This window comes from Aythya ferina (genome assembly GCF_964211825.1).
Source record: "Aythya ferina genome assembly, chromosome: 6".
Classification (NCBI taxonomy): domain Eukaryota; kingdom Metazoa; phylum Chordata; class Aves; order Anseriformes; family Anatidae; genus Aythya; species Aythya ferina.
In genome coordinates, this window is record NC_140303.1 from 39678501 (window position 1) to 39688950 (window position 10450).

The 10450-nt window shown below is 41.7% G+C and overlaps 1 protein-coding gene across 1 annotated transcript in view; it reads left to right on the forward strand.

Annotated features, from left to right (window-relative positions):
• Positions 1 to 9142, forward strand: part of KIF5C (kinesin family member 5C) — a 61934-nt gene extending 52792 nt beyond the window's left edge. Inside the window, exon 26 of the mRNA XM_084523143.1 lies at positions 5376 to 9142. The gene's annotated coding sequence lies outside the window, so the exon portion shown is untranslated. The remainder of the gene's footprint in view (positions 1 to 5375) is intronic.
• Positions 9143 to 10450: the final 1308 nt, after the last annotated feature.

A 10450-nucleotide genomic window follows, 5' to 3' on the forward strand; every position in this document is an offset into this window, starting at 1 on the left:
GATCACCCAGTTTTCTTGTATTTCAGTCCTGCTTTTAGCAGTATTTTTTCTCCTGGTTTCAGTCGGAGCCTTTAGCCTATGGTTTAACTGTGAAAATTAGTGATTTAAGTGAGGATTGCCTTGTTTAGAGCACTTTGCAAGCTGCTGCCCGGAGTTTTTATTTTAATGACTTATCACTTAAAACTTTTTTAATAAACTAAAATGCTGTTGCAAATCTGTACTGAAATTAGCACAGAGAGGTGTGAAACTCATGCAGTAAAAATAGAGTTCTAGGGGCTGCTTCGCTTTCTACTTTCTCTGACACGATGACGTTATCCTTGTTTTGATATTCCTTAAGGATAAAGACTTCTAGTAACTCACCCTGTACTAGGAACTAGCTCCATGTAGCTGAAAAGTTACCAGCCACCCCTGTGCCTGTGCAGGAGTTGCCTGTGAACGAATAAGGATTTTTTTTTCCTGGGCATAGCCCAAAATGGAAAGCACTAGAAGCTGAAAACATCGTGCTTTAGGGTGAGATACTACTTGAGCGATGGATCCACATGGTAAACGTGCTTCTTCACAAGCATTTAACTTTTTCCTTCTGCCCATCGAGCACAGGGGCAGCCCCCAGCCCCAGCTCTCTCCCTCCGTGCCCCTAAGCAGCTGTAATCAGCCGCCTGGGGGGCACAGAGCCCTGCAGCCCAGAGCAGGGGAAAAGCAGCCTTAAGTGGCAGCAGCACTGAACTCTCCAAACTTGAATGTCAGAATTTGGCAAACTTTACTTTTACTTCTTTTGCTTGTACTCTTACTCAGCTCTCTTAGCTAAAAATATAAATATTTTGCTTTAGTGCAAGGGCTTGAGGGTTTCTGGGTCTTCTCCTAAGCAAAAATCTTGTCCAGGAAAGCAGATCTGCATGTTCCTATGTGACTGCTTCATGTACTCAGCCTCCCATTAGATGCTCATCATTTCTGAGATATTTTACATCTGTAATTATTTTAGTTGATAACTTTGTTACAGGCATATTAAGAGGTGGATGGCAGTGAGTGGCTGTGAGAAGCAGCCAACGGACTGCTAGAAAGTCTTTCCAAGTCTGGCTTTTTTCTACTCCAGAGGATTAATTCTGTCTTATGTCTCTTTTCTGATAATACGTGGTTTCCTTCAGGCATCTGGCATTCTTGGGTGTGTTTTTCTTTTTTTTTTTCTTTTTTTCTTTTTTTGAGAATGCTTCGTGTCATGCATGCATGCAAACCATCCATCACATCAGTCAAGCTTTTATTGTGTTGTGTGGATTGTTTCTGTTCATTGTGTTTTCTGTGAGCCCTGTAGCTGCAAGCAACATATTTTTGCTGTGGATGAATTAGGGCAAGTCTTTGCTGAGTGCTTCAGTGCATTAGTTGATTTTGAGCTGAAATTTGCTTTTCCGTCTCATAGGAATGTTAGCCCTTATCTACTTCTCTGCATTCCCATGAATGAGCAAAGGGAAAAGAGTGTGATAAAGGGGTCTATAAACTATTTCCAGCCATACATAATAACTGCTCTGTGGGGAAAAAAGCTGCTACCTGCCTAAGCTGGGCAGGGCTTTAATATACCGGCTGCTGCGGAATGAAAACTGGCAGGCTGGAGTAGGCCACACACTAGGGGTAGGCACACGTCAAGCGAATAGCTGTAGATTAATAAAAGTCATTAACAAAGCAAATACACGTAAAACTAGTTGGGCATATAATAAGATAGGACTTTAGATGGTAATAAAGAGCAGTCAGAGTCTCTCTTTCAAACGTTTTAGATGCTGAGCCTTGTATTTGAGGTTGGCGGAGGAGATTCAGGCTGCACTTGGAGCACGTCACTGAGTAGCTCATGGACAATGGGGGAGGAGAAAAAGAATAGGGAAAGTCTTAAAAGAAGCTGGCTAAACTTAGGGATTTATGGTTTCTGAAAAAATAGGGGGAAGAAGATCTGCAAACCAAATGGAAATCCTGCAGATTGGAATGAAACCAGTTAAAACGTGTGTGTGTTTCTTAGCTGATAGTAATGCTCCTTTCTGGCTTTTATCAGACTGAAACTCCTTGCTGCTCAAGATTCAGTCTAACACTTAGCTGTACAATGTCATATATACTGTAAATAAGACAACAATTGGACATGTCATGCTGCCATTGCTTCTTCAGAGAACCATATTTCTTAGGCTTTATTTTTACTTTTTTTTTTAACCCAGTTAAGGTCTAGATTTTTTTTTTTTTCACAAATGTAGAAGGATCTCTTGAAGATACAGTGAATTAAGGCTGATTAAAAAAGGTCAGTTCTCATTGGCTTTGGTCCTTTGATTAAAAACATTGTTGGCAAATTGCAAGTGTTTGGCTGCCAAATGATTTGGGGAGTATTATAGTAAGCTGGGTTCTCTAATCCTGTCGGATGAAAGCCCGGGGACCTAAGTTAAGAGTATTAGTAAAGGTGCTACTTCTGCAGGGAATATTTTATAAGAGTTATTTTCATAACATTGTTGGCAGTCCCACCATATGACCCGTGCTCTTGAAGAGCACAGTTCTACCCAGGTAGGTGTAGCACAGAGCTTTCTTTTCTATTCCTTTAGCAGCAGTGAAATAAAAATGGCTTTTCTAGATAAATGTTTGCTGTCAAGTCACGTGGCCTATCTCTGGAATGAAAATTTCATATCAGGACGAGGGGAAATTTGTCTTAGGCTCATTCATCATTCGCAGTAAAGATAATAACCACTTATTGCTGCTGGAGTGGTCAGTGATTAGGAGTTATTAACCAGAGCAGACGACCCCATCAGTGACAGCCAGCAGTGCTTTGGCTGTTTGTGCAAAGTTTGCTGGTAAAGTTTGTTCTGCAGAGCTGGGCAAGCCTCTGAGGCTGGTCAGGGCCAAGTTCAGCCTGGTTTGGGCCACGTAGCCTGGTGCTGATGAGCATCGTGTAAGGAGGTGATTTCTACCCCCAGAAGTTTAGCGTTTGGATAACAGCAGATGGGAGAGAAAGAAACGTGGGTGTTAATAAAATGTCAGAAATTGCAAATTGCTGGTAGCTGGCTTAAACAGAAGACTCGGTGGGCCAAGGAACGGCTCTCTGAGGCAATTCCTTATGCTGTCTGAATTGCAGACATTTTCAGAAATACGGCTGCAATGAACTTGTTACCTGGGGTACACCTGAAAGCTAGATCTGATGGAATTAGGAGAAAGGGAGTTTGCATTGGTGTGGCGAAAAGGTAATGGCTGCAGTAGGAGTCCTGACGGGGTGCAGTGCATTTCTGACCCCTGCCAGGCAGTGGTCATCAGCCGCCTCCACAGGATGCCCGTGCCAGTGTTTGACCACCCTCAAATAAAGAAATTCTTCCCCATGTCCAGTCTGAGCCTCCCCTGGCACAACTCTGTGCTGTTCCTGCCATCAGTCCCCAGGGAGCAGAGCCTGGTGCCTGCTGCTGTAATTCCCTCCTCCAGGGTGTCAACAGCACCTCCCAGCTCAGTGTCACCGGCAAACCTTATTCTGTTTTAATAAAAGTAGCTGAAATACATTTTCCAGTTTCTGAATTCTGTGGGGAGAAGTATACTGAAAAACCCTGAGAGCACAATACTCCCCATTTGGGAAGAGCTGCAAGTCTGATCGTGTGGAAAGCTGCTTTGGTTTCTCTGCTGGTCAACTACAGAGCTTAGTTCTATACTGTTGTATTTAAAACTATATTTAGGAGTAGTTTCTAAGTGCAACTAAATACAGTGCAGGCTTCGAAGAGGTTAATATATATTTTTTCAAAGAGTATGTATTCTTATATACATACATGTACATGGTGATGTTTTCCATGTGGCAAAGGGAGAGGCGAGCCATGGTGCTGCTGCACTTCTGCAGCCCTTGACTTGGTCAGGATTTTCTCCAGGTGGAGCAGAGATCATCTTTAGGTCTGCTTTGGTTACATCGTGGACTGAACGTGGCCCAGGCCAGGTAGGGCCAAGGTGCATGGGAAGGATATGCAGTAAATGGCTGAGCAGCAGGCCAAAGGGTAATGCTGATACCGATGATACTGACCTGCAGATCTTCATCCACCCCCCAGCACACTGGTGGGTGAGCACTGGGGGTGCTCAGGTGCCCCGTGCCGCCTGTCCTGCCCTTCTCATATTTGCTCAGACTCAACCAATGCCTCATTTTGAAAGCGAAGAGAAGAAATGAAATGAAGATATGCCAACAATTGCAGTAATGCTCAGTCATTGCTCGCTGGAATTATTAGCGTGACTTGTAGGGGATCGGAATTTGTGAAACACGCTGTGCAAACAGGCTCTTGACTAAATGGCTTCCCTTATCCTGAAGTCTCTGGTATGTTCCCAGCACCTCCCCGTCCTTGAGCAAGATGAATAACTATATTTAATCTAGCCAGACCACAGATTAATCTAGGCAATAAGAGGCATGAATTAATAACCAGCCTGGTTTCCTTGAAGATGTTAACAAGGATGACAACTAGGAGGAACTACAATTGCCAGTGCTAAATCAGGGTAAATTTAAAAAAAACAGCGAGGAGATGATTCTTTATAATACTTTGATCTTTAACACCAAAAAGTTGTGTTCTAAATTATCATACAAGAAAACATTTAATTAAGTAAAACATTGCTTTTGTAAGACTGATTTTATACTAGCTATTTTAAAAAAAGAAGTGACAGGCACATTCAGTTACTCATCTGTTGCTTTCCATATGGCTAATGGGAACTGCATAGCAATTTGAAATGCAACAGTTTTTAAAAGTCTGTGTTTCAAATTACTTATTTAATATTATTATTCATTCAAATGCCTACCAGGATATATGCAAATAATATAGATATCAGGAAAGTACTTTTCTGCCAGGAGACCTGTGCAGCTGAAGGATTTTTCTGGATTTGTCATTTCTTTTTGTTCCTTTCATTTTATAATGTGTTTGCAAGCTCGATTGCAGTTACATTCGTTACTTGTTAATTAAGATATGCACACATCTGTTCTTCAGCACGTCCAGGTGACTAGCAGTAGAGAGGAAAATCCCATTAAAAGAACAAAGAGATAAAGGGGAGGGGGGAGAAGTCAGACCTTTAGCTCGTGTTTGAGGATGTATTTAGACAAGCCATGAATGCCGTGTTACTGGTGGCAAAAGAATGAATTTCATCAAGATAATGGTTTCATTATGACTCTGCCAATTTGTGGGCTGGAAACTTTAAAATTAGACCTGACAAAAATTCCTCTCCGAGGCTGAGTGAGCTCATGTCATGAATTATTAAAACTGTGCTTCCCCTTGCTGTTGTCGTGGCTGTTTGTGTGCCGCGCGTCGGGTTTCCGTGCAGCGTAGGTATCAATTATTTGCCGCGTTGCGTATCTGCCTTCTCATCTAAAACCTCCACTAATTATCGTTACCTTTCTTGCTCTCTTTTGACAGGTCAGTTCCACTTAGCATGTTAAGGACTGTCATTAAGTCACTAGTTTCTTTTTTCCCTCCTCTTCAACCCGATCCACGTCCCGTTCATCCTGCGCTTCCTACAGCCATCTGCGATGCACCGGTCCTAGGTATTTTTGAGCTTCGTAGGATCTCCACGTGTACAGAAGTGTTTGGCTCAACTCTTCTACAGATACTTGTACAATGTATTTAACATAACCATCTAAGTAAGGATAGGAAGTCTGCCACTCAGAATCGCTCACTGACTGCGTTTGACCCCTTGGCGCTGGTTAGGTTGGGGCCTCTCCACTCAGATCGATGCTTCTCGAAGTCCTCTCTTGCATCAGTAAATCCCAGCTCCTGGCATCAAAGAATTAATTATTCAGTGACCAAGTGCCATCAAAGGCAGGTGATTGTGCTCAGTCATGACTGATTTACTGTATAATATACATATTATTTTATATTTTTAGGGGATGAAAATGTGCTGCTATATGGTTTAATTTTACTGCTTACATTTTTGGAAGTAAATTTCCCCAAAGAACCATTTGTAATATCCTGATTAAAAAAAATCTTTGGACTGTACAAAATAACCTTTATTGCAGTACCTGGTAAAGATCAAACGGGATGCAGAGAAATCTGTTAGTATAGGTCTAGGTTTTTGAAGTGTGGTAGTGACATGAATATATCTGTGTGACCTATCTTAAATTTGAGATCTGATCTGCTTGTAGTTCTCCCTACGGTGGTGGGTTTTCCTGGAGTGTGATGGCTAGCCATGTGTTCGTAAGCGTTGTTCTCTCTGAGATTTTGAAAGCTTTCAGAATGCTGCAGAAGCCTTGTCTTGGGAAAGCCGACAAGCATCCCCCGCTCCCCTTCGCACATGCCTTCGGCAAGCCCCGATCTGCTCACACCGGAATTCAGAGGCGGCAGCGAGCAGCCCCCTGCCGGAACAGACGCTACCTTAAAGAAACAAAAAATCCCCTCAAAGCCCCAGGCCCTGCCTTAGAAAAGAATATTATACAGAGAGGGTCCAAAAGGAGGTGAGGGTTACGTACTCAAGCTGTCCTTTGCAGACCAAATTTGGGAGTTGGATGTGTTAGGAGATGAAGAGCGTATTGCAAGGGGAGGAGAATGTATTTCCTGCTCGTGTATTGCCTCGTTGCAACGTGCAAGCCATCCTACAGATAGGACACCAGTGCTCACCGAGCTAAGGATGAGACCACCTGCCTTCCCTGGACCTCTCCGGTGCCAGACGGAAAGTTTCCACCTTCTCAGCAAGGGGGCACTGGAATCCTTCTGGGAAAGCTCAGCCAGCAGGTAGAAGCTATTGCTTCTCCTCCGTGCCTACTGCTTCTGCCACACACATATCCTCATCCTTCAAATGCACGGTAGCCAACCCGAGCTCTTAAGGAAGCGTGGCTTTTAGGAAGGTTACAGCCGAGCATAGCCCTCTAGTCTTCTTTTGCAGACATTTGCTCTTACTTAATTTGAGACTTATATATATATTTTTTAATTTCTGAATGTGTTCACGTTATTAGACATAAAACTATTTAGGTAATGTAGAGCCTTTTTGAAAGATTGTGAATTGACTTTAGTTTTTTTTTTTTCTACTGAAGTTATTTAGGTTCTTGCAAAGTAAGTTGGACTTAATTTAACTTTTTTTTTTTTTTAATGTTGCACTATGTCGGGGAGCATTTTGCTAAAATATTTAATGAAGTTGCAAATTTGCATGTATTTAATTTATTTTGTATTTTTCAAAGTTTTATATTTTCTTTATGTGCATGTGCACTGCCAGGAAAATGAACTGTGAACTTGCCATATGCAATCTTTAATAAAATGACTAATTCAGAGCTACTCTGTGCTATCTTATCAGCTCTTCAGAGCTGAAATTTCTACTATGAACTCATTATCCTCTTGTTTTGGTTCTAAAGCAGTTGTCTTAAGAAAAAAAAAAAAAAGAATACCAAATTCTTAATTTCTGTCAAAGATTTTGTATTGTAGTATAGCTTCTGCTCTGTCTTGAATTCAAAGTTTATGAAGGAATTGCATTTAAATGCAGCATTAGCTTAAAAAATTTCATAAGTTCCTCGCACCATCATCATTAGTTACATGTGACAGTTTAGACAGCTTTCTTCAGCTTGAGGAATAAGTTAGCTTTGACATCTCTTAATTGCGCTAGTGCTGATCAGCCAGTCAGTTCACCTAGCTAAAATAAAGCGAGTTTCTCCAAGTTAACTTCTGCATCAAGGCTGTAAGAGGACTTTCTAAAACTGAAATGACAACAAGATGCATTAGGTTAAATCCTCAAAAAGAAATACCTAAGATACTTACTCAATTGGAAAATATTACTTTGGTCAATTGAACTTATTTTGCTTCTGGATTCTTGTTTTGTACGCCTATTTTAATTAGGCAATTTAAGTTTGTATTGCTTACTGTATATTCAACTTTTGTACCATTTTTAAGTCTTACACATTTTATACATAGAAATGAAAACCACACATCTGCTCTGCAGAGATCAAACCCTGTCTTTTGCTATATCCACTACCTGATGCTATCTTTCTTTGCTCTTTGAATGTTGTGTTATATTTATTCTTAGGCTAATGTTAAAGTTGTGATTTATATAGCGCAAATTAAATTTGTTGTGCATGGGACAAATTTTGGTGGAGACACTTCACAAATGGAAAACGTACTTCAGATGAAAATAAAATGCATATTGTTCTTTTTGCTAGTAATAAAAAACCATTTCCTGCTCACCTGAGCTTCTCTTAATGATATGTTCAGATATCTTGTGTTTGTCCTTGAATTCATGTTTCATTGACTTGTTTTCTCAAAAGCAAGGAAAGTTAAACCTGGGAAGATCTTGGCTGACACATTTTAAGTTTGTATTTTACTCAGCAAGGGTGAAATTGGATTATCCTGAAAATACTGAAAGTTTTTTTTTTTTTTTTTTAAATAAGTCAAAAAAATGGTGATTTCTGCCAACAGACTTTATGAGTAACTTTTAAATATAATTTTAGAAAGCCATATGGATTAAAGTACACATTTGTCTGAAATTTTGATAAATAAGGATTGGAGGTGAAATAAATAATTTTACCATTGTTTCATTTGGGTAAAAGGATATTTAAACCTCATGGAGGTCCAAAAGGAAGAGGCCTAATCAACTTTCCATTACTAGAGGAGGAAGTCCCTGTGTAAACACGATGGCAATGTATCAGCTGGATATTAAAGGAATTAAAAACTAAATGGGCAGGATAATCTGATTCTACCCTTGCTTTGATTTTCGTCTTTGCTGTGCCTGTATGAACTGAAGTGCACTGGACGAGGTCTGCTGTCCTGGACGAACACCGCTGCACGCCTTCGTCTCTCGCTCTCACAATCTTGTCCATTCGAACCACGTTTCGTGGTGGGAGAACCGCAGGGGTTGAGGCATTCTGTAGAATTATACATGTCTAGTTTGTAAAGTGTGTAACGTGTACTGCAGATGTGTATTCTCTGGGCTCTATGTATCTTTACAGTAGTGTTCATTTTAGGAAAAAATAAAGTGTGGACACGTTTTGCTGGTAACAAGGGGAAATTTTTTTGCCATTGCATCAAGCAATGCTGAAATGTATTAAACTCTTGGTAGCAGATCTGAACCCTTCTTCCCCCATCCCATGGAGATAAGTATTTTATCTTCGTTCTAAAATTCTATCAGAAATGGATGGATACACTGGCAGACTGCATGATGTATCATTTGAAAACCGTTACAGTGGAAAAATAAAACTGAACTAAACTTTGCAGTGTGCGTGTCGTGTGACAGTACCTACAGCAGCTCTCCCCGCCTGGCAGCTCAACGGGGCCACACGTTGAGGATGCTGGCAGGATTTTAGCCTTTCCTCTAAGTGAAATGGGAGGGAAATGAACGCAGGATATTATTTTTATTTTTTTATAATCGTGACTTCTCTACGACGTCTCTGTGGAAGCCTTCTTCCTATTCTTTTTCAGTAGCCTGCAGGGTGACAGGGCGACTCTTCCACTTACTCTTTGCATACATTTCCATTTTTATAGAAACATTACGCACGCTTAATATACAGTGTAAGGGAGTTAAAAGTTCCTGCCTGCTTGTCACCTCCCTGAAGTTATGCTGGGGAGCTTCATAAACTGCTTATTTTCTCAACTACCTCCTTTTCCACTCAGCAATGCAAATGCACAGCAATCCAGAATGTCTACTGAAAGGGATTGTGCTGCATTTGTTGGTGAATAGGTTTCTAATGAGGATGATGTGGATTTGTACCATTATTTATGTCTGCTTGTGCTGCTTCTGCTCAGGGCCTGTGAGGAGTACAAGGAGGCCGTGTCGGCCAAATGCTGATCACCAAGAGCAAGGCAAATACCACCGAGCAGCGATGTGTTTATAAAAGCAGTAATTAAACAGATTAGTATGTAATTGTGCTGATCAACCCAGGGTGCTGAATAGGGACAGAGCAGCGTCATAGCTGATGTAGAAATCAGCCTGCTACAATTTGGAGCGCCACAGTCAATTATTTATGGTTCAAAATGACTTTATGGACATAAAACTTTTATTGTGAAGACCGAATGCTGCCTCCTCATGCTGGCTGAGGTACTGGACATGGGCTGAGGAGTGATGGCTTTGTCGGGGAGGAAGATGAGGAGGAGGAGGAAGAGGCTGTCCAGGTCAGACAAAATTTGTGCTGCGGTGAGCAGGAAGACGAAAGCAAACACCGCAGAACCCGTGAGTCAAAGTGATCTTTGTGAGATCTGTAGAGATAAAGCCTGTGCCTGGGAGGTGAATTCAACCACAGGGCAGCGTGCGAGCGGATCCCTGCACTTTCCTCATCAGAATGCTGTATGGCCCCGGTTAATTAACCCTCAACCAAAACAACGTGAACTGCCGTGTCCATTTCCAACAGTCAGCCTGCGCAGGAGTACAGGGAAAAGTAAAAGGGGGTTGAAACTCTAGAAAAAGCGAGTGGAAACCCATAAAAGTCCATTTTTGCCCAACTGCGCACGCTGTCTCGGAGCACCACAGCTCCGTGAGGGCCGCCCCGGGGCGGGCGCGGGGGTGTCCGAGGCGCTGCCTC